Genomic DNA, 19,794 nt, shown 5'->3' on the forward strand with positions numbered 1-19,794 from the left:
CCTCTTGCTGCTTTTAAGCTTCTCTCCTTATCTCTGATCTTGGGTAATGCAATTATGATGTGCCTTGCTGTGTTCCTCCTTGGGTCCAACTTCTTTGGGACTCTGTGAGTTTCCTAGACTTTCTGGAAGTCTATTTCCTTGGCCAGATTGGGGAAGTCCTCCTTCATTATTTTTTCAAGTAAGTTTTCAATTTCTCGCTCTTCCTCTTCTCTTGCACCCCTATGATTCAGATGTTGGAATGTTTCAAGTTTTCCAGGAGGTTCCTAAGGCTCTCCTCATCTTTTTGAATTCTTGTTTCTTAATTCTGTTCTGGTTGAATGTGTATTTCTGAATCCTTCTGCTCCAAATCGTTGATTTGAGTCCTAGTTTCTTTCCCATCACTGTTCGTTCCCTGAACATTTTCCTTTATTTCACTCTGCATAGCCTTTTCCCTCTATTTTGTGAATGTACTCGGTTGAGTATTTCTGTGAGTACCCTGATTATTAGTGCTTTGAACTCTGCATCTGATAGGTTGGCTATCTCTTCACTGTTTAGTTCTGTTTTTGGAGCCTTGACCTGTTTTCATTTGGGCCATATTTCTTTGTGTTGGCACCCCTATTACATTGTAAGGAGCGGAACCTTACTTAGTATTCTCCAGGGTGAGGCAACCTATGATGTTGCATTGTGGCACTAGATGTGGGGAGGGGTCAGAGAGGGAAGAATGCCACTTCCTTGGCTCTCATGCTTTCATTCACTTCCCCTGCTACCCACAATCAAATTGGGCCCTTCTGGTGCTGATTCCCAAGTGGATGGGTTTGTGTATGTTCTAGGACCCCGTGGGTCTCTCCAAAGAACTCTCATGTGAGGCTCGGAGTTTCTCCCACCACCTCAACCCCCAGAGGTTTTTACAGCTAGAGGTTTTGAGGCTTTTATTTCCCTGAACTGGAAGCCTGGGTTGGGCAGTTTGTCTCCCTCCCCAGTTGCTCCTCTTGGTTTATCCACACACAAATGTGCGTCCTCCAGCTGCTGCCTTGCTGAGCATCTTCTCTGCCCTGGCTGCCCATATCCACCCCCGTACTGGTCTAGATGAATGTTTCTTCCTTAACTCCTTGGTTGTCAGACTTCCATATAGTTTGATTTTCTGGCAGTTCTGGTTTTTAAATTTGTTGTCCTTCTTTTGGTTGTGTGAGGAGGCAAAGTGTATCTACTGACACCTCCATCTTGTCTGAAAGGTTTTATTTCAAGACACATGAAGATTTCAATGTTCAAAAAATACTAAGCAAATTATATTTTTAATGAGGCAATGTTTAAGCCCAACTGTATAAGAAATGTAATGCTAAAAATAACAACTAGTAATATCTGGCAAATATTTGACATTGTTCTAAGTACTTTGTATGTATTAAATCATTTAACCTTCAACATTACTTTGCTATATCATATCCTATGTGGCTCACATGTAAATTTGTATATGATAATACAAAGAAAATAGGGTTCAAAATATTTTGTGTAAGCATATTGAAGGAATGGGATAAGAGGCTATGTGAGAAATTCCTAATCTATCATTATAAGAAGAAAATGTTTAAAATTAATAGATGAAGCTACAGCAATGTTTTATTTAGAGATACAAAAAATATAGGTAAGAGTGAATAGTTGTCTCTAAGAAGAATGGAGGAAACAGTAAGACACTGTATCTTTTTTTTTGTTTTTGGACCTTCAACATTAATTTTTAGTTTCAAGTGTATAACATAGTGGTTAGACATACAAATACATTACAAACTGTTCCCCTGGTATGTCCAGTACCCACCTGGCACCATGCATAGCTATTATAATACCACTGACTACATTTCCTATGTTGTATTTTAAATCCCCATTACTATCTTCAATCACTTTACCTTTTTCTCCCAGTCCTCCAAACCCTCTCTCCTTGGGCAACCATCAGTCTGTTCTCTGTATCTATGAGTCTAGTTATGGTTTCTTCATTTATAGTGTTCACTAGAGTCCACACATAAGTGAGATCACATGGAATTTGTCTTTTTCTGACTGGCTTATTTCATTTAGCATAACAACATCCAGGTTCATCCATGTTGTTGCAGAAGAAAAAAGGTAAGATTTCCTTTATCATTTTTTTTTACAGTCAAGTAGTATGCCATTGTGTTAATATACCACAGCTTTTTTTATCTATTCACCTACTGATGGGGACTTGGGCTGTTTCCAGATCTTGGCTATAGTTCATAACTCTATGGCTATGAACATAGTGGTGCATATATTCTTTCAAACTGTTATCTTGGGATTCTTAGGATATATACTGAGAAGTAGAATTGCTGGGCTTTACAGCAGTTCTATTTTAATTTTTTTCAGAAACCCCCATACTGTCTTCTACAGCAGCTGCACCAATCTGCATTCCCACCAACAGTGCACCAGGGTTCCCTAAGATACTGTATCTTTTGGTTAAAAGTTTCTTATGTTTTTGTTTTTGTTTTTATTCTCACCTAAGGACATGTTCATTAATCTTAGATTGAGGAAGGTACGGAGAGAAACATCAATGAGTTGCCTTTCCTATGCATCCCAACTGGGGACCAATCCTCAATCTAGGCAAATGCCCTTACAAGGATAATCAAACCCTGCAAACTTTTGATTTACAGGATGACACTCCAACCAACTGAGTCACACTGGCCTGGGCTGGTTAATCATTTTATAATTTTACAACTACTTCATTTTTGATAAATATTATACATTAACTTTTAAAAGAAAGAAAATGGTAAAAGTGAAAGCAAACCATTGATAATATCAACATCCACAGCAGTGTTTCCCGAAGGGCATCCTCTTGAGTAACAGTTCTATAGAATACTAATACTAGTTGGTATGTGTAAACTAGGGGGTTGGGGTGGGAGGAAGCATTTCGCAGGATTACCTTAGAGCATGTATTTTTTAATATTCATTCATTCATTCATTCAGAAGAGAAGGGAGGGAGAAAGAGAGGGACAGAAACATCGAGAGGAACATCACTCAGTTGCCTCTTCTATACACCCTGACCAGGGATGGAACCAAAAAGTTACGTATATGCCCTGCCGGGGAAACCAACCAGCAACCTTTTGCTTTTCTGGGAGACACCCAATCAACAAGCCACAAGTCAGGGCTTACCTTGGAGCCTTTAATGCAACATGGGGCAAACACAGGTTTACAACTGTGAGTACATGAAATACATGGTTTATTCTTGTATTATTTATTAATTACTGTATTATTTTTCCATACAAACAACAATAAACCTACTTTTGCCCCACTCTGTATGTTAAAACACATTTTATAGTTTTTCCCTAACATCAGACCACAAGAATTACCCATTCCCTCTTCCTGAATCAGTTGGAGAAACTACTGTTTAAGGCAGTGGTTCTCAAACATAATTAAGTCCACAGACCATTACAAACAAATGCAAGGATAATGTATTGAGCTTTTGATTAAGTTAAAATTAGGCAACTTAAGAAACCATTCAATATTTTGAGAACATAGCCTTGTACTCTTAGAGATAAAATCTCTTCTTTTATAAAATGATGTTATTAAATGGAAGTTTTTAATAATCTTTTGACTTTCCAACATAAAAAGATGGGAAACGTATGTCAATACACTACCCTTATCCCACCAAAAAAGTTAAGGGTATCTGAAAGTCAAATCTGGAAATCTGGAAAATTCTTATTCAAACTATGAGCAAAAGAATCGTCTTAGGAGGTTTCCAGTTAAGATGGTGGCACAGGTAAATACAGCTCGCCTCCTCACAAAACCACATCAAAATTACAACTAAAATACAGAACAATCATCACTCAGAACCATCAGAAAACACGTTAAATAGAAGTCAGAAGTCTGACAACTACAGAATTAAAGAAACTACTTCTATCTGGACTGGTAGGAGGGGTGGAGAAGTGGACCAGGCTGGTCCCACATTGATTGTGTGGTGGATAAAAATTTGGGAAGGATATCTCGGGAGTGAGGAGTCCTGGTCCCACACCAGGCCTCCCAACCCAGGGTGTGAATGCCAGGAAGATACATCCCCATAATTCTGGCTGCAAAAACCAGTGGGGATTGAGTGGGTAGAAGAAACTTCTGGAGTCCCACATAGTTCCCTTAAAGAACCCACACACAGACTTATTCAGACTCACTGCCTCTGAGCTCCAGCAACAGGGTAGCAGCTTCAGAGGCACTGGTGGCACACAGGGAGGAAATGAAGTATGTGGCATCTAGACAGGAGCTGGGGAACAGCCTTCTGGGCAGAGGCCATTGTCCCTGTTTTGAGCACTCCTCCCACAGAGCCACAGAGCTGTCAGATGGGTGCCATATCTGAGATTCAATCACCTGGCTAACACTGTCTGTCCCACCTTGGAGATCGCCTGAGACTCTTTCCACCCAAATTACCAGCACAACCAAACCGTTAACAGTGACTTCTCCATATGAATGGCTGGTCTTAACTCATGTTTCACAACTTCCTAAATCCTATCAAACAAGCAACAGCTGGCCTCAGTAAGCCTCCATCCCCTCCCCAACTCTGTAACCCTTGCTAAGCATTCTCACGCCACACACTAGCAGCAGCCAGCCTAGATTCATAACTTGGCTTTGTCTGAGACTCTCCAAGCCTGGCACAAGTAGCAGCCAACTCTGACTGCTTTATAGCTCATGCAGAGTGGCTGGGGCAGAACACAGGTAGGGGCTGACCTTGGCCTGTACCACCCAGGAAACCCCAGAGCCTGTGCACCCAAGTGGGTAGCTGCAGACCATGCTGGAGCACCACCACGCTGCCCCCGTACAGCTGATCCTCCACAGAGGGTGAAAGATGCTGGCCAATAGTCACAGCCAGTCCTTGGAGCTGACTGGCCTGGAAAAATCCCTCCCACTGACCTGCCAACATCAACCAAGGCTCAACTAAAAGAAGAGGGTGTACGCAGCCCACACAAAGGGTGCACCTGGAGTACCCAAGCATGGGTGATATGGGAGGCTGTGCACTGGACCCTACAGGACACCTAGACAGGGAGTCACAGCAGTTCTACCTAATACATAGAAATGAACACAGGGAGGCTGCTAAAACAAGGAGACAAAGAAACATGGCCCAAATGAAAGAACAGATCAAAACTCCAGAAAAAGAACAAAATAGAAAGGAGCAATCTATCGGATGCAGAGTTCAAAACACTGGTTATAAGGATGTCCAAGGAACTCAGTAAGGACCTCAATAGTATAAAAAAGATACAGTCAGAAACAAAGGTTGCATTAATTGAAATATAAAACATTTACAGGGAAACAACAGTAGAGTGCATGAAGCTGAGAATCAAATCAATGATTTGGAACATAAGAAAGCAAAAGACAACCAATCAGAACAACAACAAGAAAAAAGAATCCAAAAAAACTGTAGAACAGTGTAAGCAGCCTCTGGGTCAACTTCAAGTGGTCTAACATTCGCATCATAGGGGTGCCAGAAGAAGAGAAACAGCAAGAAGTTGGACATCTATTTGAAAAAATTATGAAAGAAAACTTCCCTAACTTGGTGAAAGAAATAGACATGCAAGTCCAGGGAGCACAGAGAGGCCCAAACAAGATGGATGCAAAGAGGCCACTCCAAGGCACATCATAATTAAAATGCCAAAGGTTAAAGATAAAGAATCTTAAAAGCAACAAGAGAAAAGCAGTTATTTACCTACAGGGGAGTTCCCTAAGACTGTCAGCTGATTTCTCAAAAGAAACTTTGCAGGCTAGAAAGAACTGGCAAGAAATATTCAAAGTCATGAAAAGCAGGGGACCTACATCCAAGATTGCTCTACCCAGCAAAGCTATCATTTAGAATGGAAGGGCAGATAAAGAACTTCCCAAACAAGAAAAAAAACTAAAGGAGGTCATTATCACTAAACCATTATTTTATGAAATGTTAAAGGGACTTATTTAAGAAAAAGATCAAAACTAGGAATATTAAGATGTCAATAAATATATATCAATAACTGGGTCTAAAAAACACTAAGCAAACAACAAAAACAGAGAATCATGGAAAGAGAGCATTTTCATGGTTGCCATAGGGGAGGCGGATGTGGGGAAATGGGTGAAGAGGTGAGGGAACTAAGAAATACAAATAAGTAGTTAGAGAATAGTCAAGAGGATGTCAAGTACAGTATAAGAATGGAGTAGCCGAAGAACTTACACACATGACCCATGGACAGGAACAGTCGTGGGGGGGACTGCCTGAGGGAGGGGGAAGTGCTGGGTAGAAGGCAGCAAAGGAGGAAAAATTGGAACTGTAATACCATAATCAGATAAAATTTATTTATTTTTAAAATGTTTTATTTATTTATTTTTAGAGAAAGGGGGGGAGAAAGAGAGGGAGAGAAACATCAATATGTGGTTGCCTCTTGTGTGCCCCCTTCTGGGGACCTGGCCTGCAACCCAGGCATGTGCCCTGACTGGGAATCGAACCAGAGACCCTTTGGTTCACAGGCCAGCGCTCAATCCACTGAGCCACACCAGCCAGGCAAAATAAAATTTTTTAAAACGATCTTTTTGGGAAAAAAGTCACCACAGAAATAGAAAGACAACCCAGGAAGACTATCATAATAATAATAAAATAAATAAAACAAAAAACAAGAAAAAGTCACAGGACTCACAGCGTAGCATTTTCACAGATTGGGTACGTGATGTTGGTGGAGAATCAGCACTCACTGGGTCTCTGGACATCATGGCTGGTTCTCAGGTGGGCACTTTCACAAATTAGACTAATCAGAGCCCTCTAAAACTCCATTCAGCTGTTTCATTTGGGAACACTGGGGAAGTGTCATTCTCCATAGGGAAATGCTAGAGCCTAAAAATAGAGCTCACACAGGTGCAGATTAATGAATAAATGTAAAATGAGATAAACCATGTTCTGGTGATGATCTTTGAGGGCTTAAAATCATTCCACCTTGAAGATATACTTCTGAATTGTTAATTATACAACTCAATAAACATGTATTTTGCTTTAAAAAAAGGATAAAATAGTTTATCAAATTACCTAAAAGGATAGGTAAAATGAGTAATAAAAGCTGTTTCTTAAAGTTAGCAATCCCAAAGTCACCTATCACCACTGGGTTCAAATGTCAGGCCACATGGGGTTTAGAAGTGAAGACTAACAGGCTATGTTTAGTTTACTCTTTCTAAAAGTTTAATTCCTCAAGAAGGATAAAGGTTTTGGGGTGGGAATGATTTGAGCATTAATCAAGCTACTGGTTACAAGAAGTTCTTAACCATAAATATTCATATTCTAAAAAATTTACTTTCATATGCTGATGATTAATTATGAATCTTCTGTGTAAAACACACATTTAAAGCAGAATCAAACAATTTTCTAGAAACTATGACCTAAATAACCCATCTAAACAAGTGGAATTTGCATTTCAAATTACAATTTAAAGAAAATATTCTGCCTATCACTAGATATCTAAAACTTTTCATAGTGCCTGGCACAAAGCAGGTACTTAATAATTATCTCTTGAATAAATTATAGCCTATACTTACTAATACATATTAAGCAATAAAGCCTCCATTAATGAAATACCACTATCCTGTGAATGTACACATTCCAATACACACAGCTCCAAATATAAGTGTAGAATTAAAAGCTAAAAACTCTTCTAAAATTGTACTTAATTCCATCTTTCTTCAAGATTGAAAGGAAGAACCAAATTTGCCACCATGACCTCGGGTTTAGCCTGAGCCCTCTGGAATTAAAAACAGCTTAGCCACCTAACAGGTCAAGTAATGATAGTGGTGTATACAGTTTCAGTGAGTGTGGCTTTGGCTCTGATTGTGATATTACAGAAAATGTTTAAATATCCTAAAATTAAAGATAAAATACCAGTTTGATAGACCATTTCTGTATTTTTAAGCTTTTGCAACATGTACACAGTAGTTGTATAGTCACTAAAAGATGTGTATAGATCATTAAAAATCATAACTTTTAAAAAACTGAACTATTTGTGCAAATTAAAAACAGAATGTCTCCACAATGACATTTTAATATCAGCTAACAATTACTTTGGAGGCCCCTGAAGGCATATTAGCTGTGAAATGATTAGTTATCTTATATATGCAACAGACAGGTAACTATAGATTTAAAACATCGAAAACCAACAATGCTAATAATATACATAAAAACCATAGTTAACTTCAAGTCCGTAACCGGTAAAGTTGATTACAACTTCAATGAAATTCACTAACAATTCAAGAAAATGAACTGAATGAAAAGTTCAAATTTTTCATTATTACCCTGGAGATTTGGCCCTAAGACCAGGGAAGAAGAAGAAATAGAACTGAGGTATCCTTGCTGCAATCCATTAAGTCTGCCCTAGAGTTAAGAAGTTTCAATTCTTAGAAGAAAATTCTTAACTGAATCTTGGGTAGCAGAGCAAACATTAAAATAGCTTGAGCCCTGGCCAGGTGGTTGGAGCATCGTCCAGTACACCAGACAGGTTATAGGTTTGATCCCAGTCAGGACACTCAGAGGAGGCAATTGATTGATGTTCCTTTTTTCTCTCTCTCTCATCAATAAATGTAGCCTTGGGCAAGGATTTAAAAAAAATTAAAAGGGCTGAAAAAACCCTTCACTTTACTATATTGTGTTTAACTTTCTCAAGAGCATTTGCATTTCATTTTCTCCTAAAAACAATCCCATAAGAGAGAACAGGGATACTACTATTCCCTTTAACAAGTAAAAGACCTGTAACTCAGAAGTAAAATCACTCCCTTAAAACTAAAGAAAGTCAAGCAATGCTGGGTTACAGCTCAAAACTCTCCACTCCTAGCATGGTAAACTCTAGCAGGTAACATTATTTGAGACAAACTAAGTTATTCTAGATATTTGTCATTTTGGATCCCAATTATGTCCTGAAGTCACAAAACACAGTGGAAAGGCCAAGAATGTTTTCAGACTTAAGTGGTGAAATCAAGTCATTCATTGTCATGTTTCAAGCCACTTGTCCACCGAACATTTAGCCAAGACTTTTATCGGCCTAATTTAAGTCTATTAAATGATAAAATGCATTTGACGCTATGAAGTGATGAAATGTGTCTCTAGAGATGGTTCAATCTGGTTGCTCAGTTTCCTGAGATAGAAATATCTACCTATCCCTGATTATGACACAATAAAAAACTGAAGGACAACTGTCTCCAGTTTATTTTTTCAAAGCTCTGCACTTAAGAGTCTCATAAAGATTAAAAAAATAAGCTTTATAGTTCAAACACTAACAAAACTGGGACATTAAGATACTTATTAGGCTGAAATTGCTACAAGTACCACGTTAGTTTTCTCTTCTCTTTTAATTATTACATCTTTACATCTCAAAACCATACAGGCCTTCTTTCAATTCCTCAAAAACAAAGATCTTTCCCACTAGACACATTCATAGATATTGTACCTCCTTCCACAACCGCCCTCCCCACTCCTTCATTCTTTGCACAGCTAATTCTTCTAAATAATTCTATCAAAGTGGTTGTACTGTAAAATATTCTCTATAAGAGAAGTCTTGTTCTTTATTATAACCTATAATTATACTCTTTTATCCCAACTCTTTCTTTTGGCAATTGCCAAATATAATCCAAGCATAATCATCAGTATACTCTTCACCTAGATTCTTCAGTATTTCACATTTCTTTCTCTTTCCCTCTCTCCCCCCAACAGATTTTTTTTCTTATCCATTTGAAAGTTACAGAATCATGACATTTCACCAATAAACAGCAGATGTACCCCCTGCTTAAAATAATGAATCTCCTCCTATGACACCACAAGACCAATATCATACTCACAAAATTTAACATTAATATTATTGCCTAATATGTGGGGACCTGCCTTGCTTGGTTTCAGAAGCTGTAAACCCCTTCGGCTAAGGATGAGTAAAAGACCTTGGGACCATAAGCCACTAAGGAGACAAAGCTTATCTTCCCAGCAGGGGTGCCGCCTCTGCCTGCTTTACCTCACCCTGCTTGGCTCCAGGCGGATGACTGGTACCCAATGATGGGTAAGATTCCTCAAGGGAGGGATGACCTAAGACAGGCACAGTCATGAAGGGGCCCTCAGGGAAAGACTTGGGGGGGCTACAGGAACAGGGGGTGATGGACCCTCACCCCAAGGCTTTGACATAGCCTGAGTCCTCATTCTGTCTGCAAGAAGTCTCCTAATCTCTTGGCTGCCTTACTTCCCCTGCCTGATTTAAGCCTGAAACAATGCTGGAGGGTGGTGCAGCCCTGGGCAGGAACAAGCAGTTCCCTGGGGAGAGCAGGCCTAAGAAAGAATGCATAAAACCCTGTGAAACCTGCTTTGCTAAGAATGCCCTCAATTTTCTGATAAGGGTCCAAGCAGGAAATGAGTTTGTTTCCCAAAGTTTTATGGCCCTTTAGCTAACTGACCCTGACTCAGAATAAGCCCTCTTAGTTCTCTGAATGTTATCACTGGTTGATCCTTACTGCCTGACAATGATTGATGAGCTTTACCTGTATTCCTGTTCAAACTGAATCCAGTAAAAGCCCATTGAGGAACAGGCTCCTGGCCCTTCTCTGAGAGATTGGCCACCTCTCCTCCCCAGGTAGATCATGTCTTGGTAGATTTATTCTCATCTGTGACAGCCATGGGCCGTGGAGTGGGGGAGGTGTCTGTGGGCAGAGCCCCCCACACACACTGATGTACAACCCCAACTGTCCCAATTTTTGATACAAAAATGTTCTTTAAACCTTTTTTCAAAATCTAGGATCCAGTCAAAGTTCACACTTTGTATTTGTCATGTCTTTTTTGTCTCCTTTAATGTCAACTATATCCTTGTTTTTGGTTTTTATAAAACACTAGGCATTTTCTGAAATCAGCTATCTAGATAGTATGCTACGTATACAAAATCTGTCTTATTGTTTCCTCATAATTAAAGTCAGATTAAACAGTTTTAGTAGAAAGTTTTATTAAAAAAAAACACATAGAAGCTGTGTTTACTTGTGTGTATGTGTGTGTATCCCATCCCATAAAATACTGCATACTCCACAAGGGCAGTGAAAATGTCTATGCTGTTCAACAATGCATCTGTAGCACCTAAAACTATATTCCACATAGAAGATCAATAAAATTTGTTGAACAAGTAAATTAATTCTTTGTAGCATATAGTACCAAAGTATAGTACTTTCTTCAAGATGGGCAACCAACAGATATTTGTTGACAATAACTCACAATTATGAGATAATGTCATTAGGATCCCAAACAATATTCTGATGAGAATGTTTTGAAATTCAGTATATTTTTAAGTATACTGAATAAGTGTACTTTTTCAGAATAAGTATACTGAAATAAGTATATTTTTAGCACTAGGTAGTGCTCTTAACCAGAACTGCATAAACTCTTCTATCTATAGAGAATTCGTGAACTGCTATCAAAAAGTTGCAGACAGTCAATAGAGAGGTTCAGGCATCCATAAAAGAACATTAAAAAAAAAAAACCCCTTTCCTAGGAATAGGAAAGTAGTATATATGTGCCAACACTCCTCAAAGAGCTAAAAGTTTGATGATTAAAATCTAGTTTCCTGGCCTCAGGAAAATTACAATAATCTCAGAAAACTGATTACATTTTTCAAAAAGCTTTTGTGCTGTAACTATATATATATATATATATATATATATGCAAAGTAATTAATGCCCAAAGAAAACTTTTGAAAATATTATAATCATTTCTGCTATGTGCACACCTTCAAAAGAGGAACTTGACGGTAAATCTGTTAGAGCATTCAACTCCATTCTCGAGGTTGGGTTATATTTCAGAGAAGAAAGAAGCTACAAATATGAAATTCCTCAAATTCCTCCCTACCCTTTCCCCCCAAACCTATCCATGAAAGCATGTATGTAATTTGCTTCTCTAAGGAGGACATGGTTCTTCTCTCCAGTATTAAAGAGATTTTATATTAAGAATTTCACTTTATCAATTTTTATCCTTTCCTTTATTTTAAATCTCCAACTCTCTTTGGTGCTAATCCACCATAACCAAAATTGAAAACAAACAAAGCAACAACATTAAGTCCTTACAAATTATCTCTCCATTTTTCTTATTCTTTTCACCAATAAACTTACAAAAGCACACTCCATTTAATCCATGGCAAGTTGACTGTTCCTAATTACTGTTAACAATCACATGAAGGACCTCCAAATGACCAAATACCAGACAGTGCTCTAATTTAGGTTCTCACTGTACCCAAATTTGTATAATAATTGATTATCTATTTCCTGAAATTCACTTACATTGGGTTCTGAATTACTTGTCACCTGTAGTAAATGACTCTTCTCCCATCTCTTCTGTACTGAATTGTCCTCCTCTGCCAACCCTTTAGATGCTGGAGTTGCCTAGGATTCCCTCCTCTTGTTCTACATGTTCTGCCTGTCCTAAATAGTCATGTTCTCCTAATGTTTCACCTAATTTTCACCTGTTGACAATTTTTAAATCTCTTCTTTCCAGCTCCATTCTATCTCAAGCTTCAGACCCTTATTTCCAATTGCCCACTAGATATCCAACTTGGATTCCCCCAGTACCTTAACAAAACTAACATTTTCTTCAAATTTCTCCCCTTTCTCCATTATTCTATCTTAGTTCATGCCATTATCATGACCATCTCTCAATCAAGAAATCTGTTATTCTTTTATTCTTTATTCTCCCCTCTTCTTTAACCCTCCAAATACTCAGCAAATCCTGCTGACTCTTCCTCAACAATCATCTCTCAAAGATCTCCTATAATTAGTCTTATTTGCCTTCATTATTACCATAGACTCCTAACCGATCTTCCTGTCACCAACCCTCTTGCTTATTTAATGCACTTTCTAAGATTTTATTTATTTATTTTTAGGGAGGGAAGGGAGGGAGGGAGGGAGGAAGGGGGAGGGGGGAGAGAGAGAGAGAGAGAGAGAGAGAGAGAGAAACATCAGTGTGAGGTTGCTGGGGGTTATGGCCTGCAACCCAGGAATGTACCCTGGCTGGGAATCGAACCTGGGACACTTTGGTTCCGAGCCCGCGCTCAATTCACTGAGCTACGCCAGCCAGGGCAATGCACTTTCAATTCAATAAGGAAAACCTATTTTTAATCATTCACTCTTTTGCTTAAAGAGCTCCAATGGGTCCTAGGGATGCCCTCAGAAGTCATTAACTAAAAGACATACAATTTTCACTTTCTAACTTTATGAAATGTAGATCTGTATTACAACTGATAGTATCTTAGAATCACTAACTAGCCAGGCAGCAGTAGCGAAGTACTCTTCAGGGGTAATGCATATGCATACACTAAGAAGATCAGCATCAAAACACAGAAAATGGGTATCAGCAGTCACTGGGGAGAAATATTAAAGAAAATATTAAGGCATCTTTTACCTCTCCAGAAACCACATAGTGGTGGGAGATGTCAGACACATTCCGTTAGTTTCCCAAAGTAAGAATCAAGAATATACCTGCTACACTTAACTATAAACCTGGTATAGAGGCCAGCACTAACTTTTATGTAACATTTTATATATTTTGAATTAATATTTCAGTTTAAGAAGTACTGTCACCAATAACACTCAAGATGGCACAAAAACTGATATTGTGAGGGAATATGCTATCAAACTCAAAAGGTGATTCAGAATACACACACACAAACTATTTATTGGATATAATAAACTGCTTCAGTGAAGTTGCAGAATACAAGATTAATATGCAAAAATCAAATGCATTTCCATACACTAGCAATAAACATTCTGAAATGGAAATTAAGAAAAAATTCTATTTGCAATTGTACCAAAAAGTACAATAAATTGAACAAAAAGGCATAATGCTTGTACAATGAAAACTACATAGCAACAGAGAAAGGAAATTAAATAAAACCGACAGGATTGGAAAGACATCACGTTCATGGATGTTAACATTAAGATGACACTATTTCCCAAATTGATCTACAGATTTAATTCATCATCTATCAATATCCCATGTCACATTTTTGTAGAAACTAACAGACTAATCCTAACACATAATACTCAAATATTGAAAAAAAGAATAAAACCAAAGGACTCACACTTTCTAATTATGAAATTTTATACAAAGCAACAGTAATCAAGATATTATGATGCAGACATAAGGACACACAAATCACTGAAAAAAGTTGAGAATCCAGAAACAAACCCTTATACTTATGGTCGATTGATCTGTGAAGTTTGTCAAAACAATTCGGTTGGGAAGAAGAGACTTTTAAAGAAATGGTTCTGGGAAAATGGTATTCACATATAAAAGAATGGAGCTACATACCCAGTTCATGCCATATGTAAAAATTAACTCAAAATGGATCACAGGCTAAATATAAGAGCTAGAACTATATAATTCTTTTTTTAAAAAATCATAGGAGTGCCCTGGCCAGTGTGGCTCAGCTGGTTGGAACACTGTCCCATAAACTGAAAGGTTGCAGGTTGGATCCCTAATCAGGGTAACATACCTAGGTTGTGGGGTCCATCCCCAGTCTCAGTGTTTATGGGAGCCAACTGGTCAATGTTTCTTCTCTCCCTCCCTCCCTCTCTCTAAAAGCAATGAAAAATGTCCTTGGATGAGGATTTAAAAAAATTAAAAATAGAACTCATAGGAGTAAATCTTTGTGACACCGTGTATGGGCATGCTACTCTTAGATATATCAAAAGCACAAGCAGCCCTGACCAGTATGGCTCAGTTAGTTGGGTATCATCTCTCAAGGTGAAAGGTCACTGGTTTGATTTCTGGTCTGGAGGCACATGTCTGGGTTGCAGGTTTGGTCCCCAGTCAGGGCACATGCAAGAGGTAACTAACTGATGCTTCTCTCTAGCATCAATGTACTCTCCCTCTCTTTCTCCTTTTCCCCTTCTTTCTAAAAATAAATAAATAAAATCTTTAAAAAAAATAAAATAAACATTAAAAGTTAAAAACTTTTGTGCTTCAAAGGACACCACCAAATGGGGAGAAAAAAAACACAGAATGGGAGAAAAATAATAGCAAATCATACATCTGATAAGGGACTCTTATCCAAAACACATAAAGAGATACAATTTACAACTTAACAAAAGACAAATAATCCAGCCCTGGCCAAGTAGCTCTGTTGGTTAGAGCATCTTCCCAACACCCTAACGTTGCAGGTTTGATCCCAGCTCAGGGTACATACAATCAAGCAATGAATGCATCAATAAGTGAAATAAATCAATGTTCTCTCTCTCCCCGCCCCCTCCCCTGCTCCCTTTTCCTCTCTCTCTCAAATCATTAAATTTAAAAATGTAAAATAAATAATCCAATTTTTATTTATCCTTACCCAAGTACATGCTTATTGATTTTTAAATTTTTTTATTTTTAGAGAGAAGGGAAGAAAGGGAGAAAGAAGGAAAGAAACATCCACGTGAGAGAGAACCACTGATTGGTTGTGCACCCTGACCAGGACCAAACCTGCAACCCAGGCATGTCTGCAACCCAGGCATGTGCCTTGACCGAGAATGGAACCAGTGACCTTTCACTTTGTGGGACATGGCCCAACCAACTAAACCATACCAGTCAGGGCATGCTTATTGGTTCTGGGAGAGGGAGAGGGAGAGAAACATCCATGTGAGAGAGAAACAAATCTGTAGTCTCTCTTATGTGCCTGGACCAGGGACAAACCTACAACCCAGGCATGTGTCCTGACCAGGAATCAAACCCGTAATCTTTTGGTTTACGGGACAATGCTCCAACCAACTGAGCCCCACCAGCCAGGGCAGTAATCCAATTTTTATTTATTTATTTATTTTTAATATTTATTTATTTTTAGGAAAAGGAAAAGAGAGGGAGAAAGAAAGGGAGAGAAACATCAATGTGTGGTTGCCTCTTGCGTGGGCTTGAACTGCAACCTAGGCATGTGCCCTGACTGGGAATCATACCAGAGACTCTTTGGTTCTCAGGCCAATACTCAATCCACTGAGCCATACTGCAGCCAGAGCAGCAATAATTCAATTTTTAAAACAGGCAAAGGACATGAATGGCAGTTCTCTAAGAAAGGTATACAAAAGACCAATGGCTGCATGGAAAAGATGCTCAACATCATTAGACATTAGGATAATGGTAGTCAAAACTACAATGAGGTACCACTGCAGACCCACCAGGATGGTTAGAATAAAAAAGGCAGACAATAAGTACCGGCAAGGACACAGAGAAATTAGAATCCTCATAGCTGCTGGTACAGGATCTTTGGAAACTGGCAGTTCTTTAAAATGTTAAACACGGAGGCATCACATGACACAGCAATTCCACTCAGGTATATACCCAAGAGAAATGGAAACACATGTCCACACAAACCCTGTACACAAATGTTCAAAGCATCATTATAATAGCCAAGAAGAAAAACAACCCAAAAGTCGATCAACTAAGAAAATATAACATGAAATATATTTTGGCCATAAGCAGGAATGATGTCGAAATACATGCTACAACTTGAATATACTTTTTGAAAACATTTTGATAAGTGAAAAAAGCCAGATACAAAAGGTCAAGAATCGTATAATTCCATTTATATGAAATGTTCAGGATAGGTAAAGTATAAATACAGAAAAAATAGATTAGTGGTTGCCAAAGGTAAGGGGAGGGACAAATAAAGAGTGACTGCCAGTAGACAGACTTTCATTTGGAGGTGATGAAAATGTTCAAGTTAGATTAACAATGACAGTTATACAATTCTGTGACTATATTAAAAAAAATCACTGAATTGTATCTTAAAAGGTAACACGTGATTATGTACATATAAATATGGTATGTGCACTATATCCCACTAAATCTATTATTTTTAAAAGTGTACAGTTAAGATTTGTGCATTTCAATATATGTATATCTTACTAAAAACAACTTTAAAAAATAGTAGAAACAATGTAATGAAGTGGGGGAATAGGTAGAGGTATAGATGAAACAAGCATGGATACAAAAAAAAAAGTCCATTATAATACGTATGTGTTCGTATGTTTGAAATTTTCCTTAATAAAGTTTTTAACTGATATGTCAAAATAACAAATTAAATTTTAAAAAAATAAACTTTCCTTATACTCATTTTTATTGTTTTTCAACAAAAGAAACAGAATCTTTTATCTCTTGAAAAGACCAGAGGTTGCCGCCTTCATTATTTTTGGGCAATATTATATGAAAACAGAGATATGACAGAAGACATGATGTGTAGCAAAAATGAAAAATACTTTATCTTAAAAATGTACTAAGAGAATTTCAATCTCCTTAGTTGTAAGATAATTCCTTGCCCTTGGGTTTCCATGGTTAATTGATGTGACAATTCCTAGTAAATGGGTGCAATAACCCCTAAGATTTTACTGTCCAATAGAGCAGCCACTAGCTACTTATGCCCATTGAAATTTTAGTTTTAATTAATTAAATTAAATTACAAATTCAGTTCTCATCTCACCAGTTACATTTCTAGTGTTCAACATCCACATGCAGCTATTGGCTACCATACTGGACAGAGCCAATAAACATCACTGCCATCAGGGTAGAAAGTTCTATTGGACAGTCATCTCCTAATACATGAACACACCCACAGGGAAACTCTCACATTCCAATTTGGGGATGTTATACTATATCAATAAACAATTCCTGAAAAACAGGGGAAACAAAGCATAAAAATATCAAACAAGGAGTATCATTTGTGCAAGTTTAGACTAAATAAAACAGTAAATTTTACTTTCAGAACCACCAAGCTACAGATGTTGGCCATGGAAACTCCTCACAGGCAAATTTCCCCATGTGTTAAAATAGATTATCATGACCTGGGTGGGCAGCTCAGTTTGTTAGAGCACTGCCCCAAAATAGCAGGGTTGTGGGTTCAATCCCAGATCAAGGCACAAACAAAAATCAACACCCCCAGTCAGGGCACATACAAGAATCAACAAATGTATGAGTTGAAGAGGAAATCAATGTTTCCCTTTTTCTTTCTTCCTCCCTTCCTCCTTCCCTTATTCTCCCTCTCTAGCAAATTAATTAATTTAAAAAACAGATGATCACTATACTGCCAGTTTCCCAAAGTCAAATATAAAGATTATGATGAAATATAAATGAAGCAAATCATCCTTTCAGGCAAGGGATCTAATAAAAAGGTATATTTATAATCCATGACATCAAAGCACCCATACATAGCAAAATACACAGAATAAAATCCCTTGCAAAATTGAGCTCTGAGGCAACAGGCATTGTTAAATATATTTTGTTTCATCTAGGAAAAAAGTTTAACCAGGTAATTTCTGTACTTCTAGTTCTAAAATTGTGTGTTTTCATCCTAACAGGTATAAATTTCTGTTAATGCCGATTAACATCATACACATTGTCAGGAAACAGGTGCACTCTTAATTCAAATATTTCAGAATATTTTAGTACCTTAAAAACAACTGTAGGTGTTATGAATTAAATATTTTTTTAAATTTAGGAACCTGTAAAAACAAAAACAAAAAATTTCACCATGTGTTCCCTCTCAAGCTATCATGGCAAATGCTTGGAGTGTGAACAACCTTCCAAATATCAAGAATAGAACGCTGTATGTTAAGAAATTTAAAATCAACTCTTCCCTTGCCAAAAAGACTGGGCACCTAAAACTTTAGTCAAAATGGTGCCATTTAAAGTAATTCAAACCTTCAAAAAAAGTCACTCAAGAATTTCAGTACTTTACCCACATTAAATACTTTTCAATTCACTGCCTTTGCAATCCACTGCCAAAAAAGGAATTCTCAAGAGAGAATGAAAACAAGGAAATTGAAACCAGCCTGTAGGCAAAGTATACAGGAGGGTCACATGGAATCAATCTGAAGGAGAAAGTTACTACTACCAGAGCATCTGGAGTCAAATTAAATCAGGCACTATTTACATATTTCTAGTTCTGCACTGACCTCACATGCTTTCTTATGTTATGTACAGGCCGACCTAGGTTTTCTTATTTGTATTAGTAAATGGCTTCTTTCTTTCACTAAAGTTAAATGCTTTAAAGAATAGAGTAACATTCCATATCCTTTTTCTCGTTGTTCATGAACCCTCACTGTTCGTCGTATCGCCCCGACAAATCCATCTGTTCCTTCCAGTTGCTTCCAAAGAAAAATTCTAGCAATCAAGGACACCAGATTGTAAAACACACAGAGTTCAGAGTTCTGGCATTACCAAAATGTTAAGAAATCTTGGCAAGTTAGTTTAAATCCCTTAAACCACAATTACTTCAGTTATTAAAAAATGAACACAATAATAAAAATCTATATCCTAGCAGGCATATAAATTAGATTTAATTAAATGGAACAGTGGCCTCAGATTTTTGGTGTTCTCCAAATGTAAGGCAGCTCTTCCCTTTCAGCTTTCAGGGTTTGACCCCAGGCTCCACTTAGTGCTCCCTTTATCCCTGTACTCCAGCCCTTTTACTATACCCCCTACTCCAATTCTATACAATTTCACCACACTCCAGTTCAAATCTCCTGCTTCCCTTTGCGCCCCCTAAGGTCCCAGGCAGCCCCTTCACTTTGCACCCCACATCTCCCTCAGTCCCTATTTCCTAACGGCTCCTCCCCTCAGTTCCCCACCCCTTCATCACCAGGTTCAGCCTGCCCCTCCAACCGTCTCCCACCCTCAGGTTCCTTCCTGCCCCTCCAAACACTGTTTCCCCGTCTCAACGTTTCATCTAGTTCCTCCAACTGACTTCCCTAATGCCCAACTACCTCCCTTAGTCTCTAGTTTCCCCGACACCTAACTGACTACTCCTTTTCATCCATTCTTTTCATTAGAAGCATAAATGCAAGGCACCCACATTACACATACTGCAGCCA

General features: G+C 38.1%; 1 protein-coding gene across 4 annotated transcripts in view; it reads right to left on the reverse strand.

Moving 5' to 3' along the window:
* Window positions 1–19,794, reverse strand: part of MTF2 (metal response element binding transcription factor 2) — a 67,371-nt gene that overhangs the window by 47,197 nt on the left and 380 nt on the right. The gene's annotated exons all lie outside the window — the stretch shown is intronic.

The sequence above is a fragment of the Phyllostomus hastatus genome, unplaced genomic scaffold, assembly GCF_019186645.2.
Source record: "Phyllostomus hastatus isolate PE091 unplaced genomic scaffold, TTU_PhHast_1.1 phas_contig_524, whole genome shotgun sequence".
Lineage (NCBI taxonomy): Eukaryota > Metazoa > Chordata > Mammalia > Chiroptera > Phyllostomidae > Phyllostomus > Phyllostomus hastatus.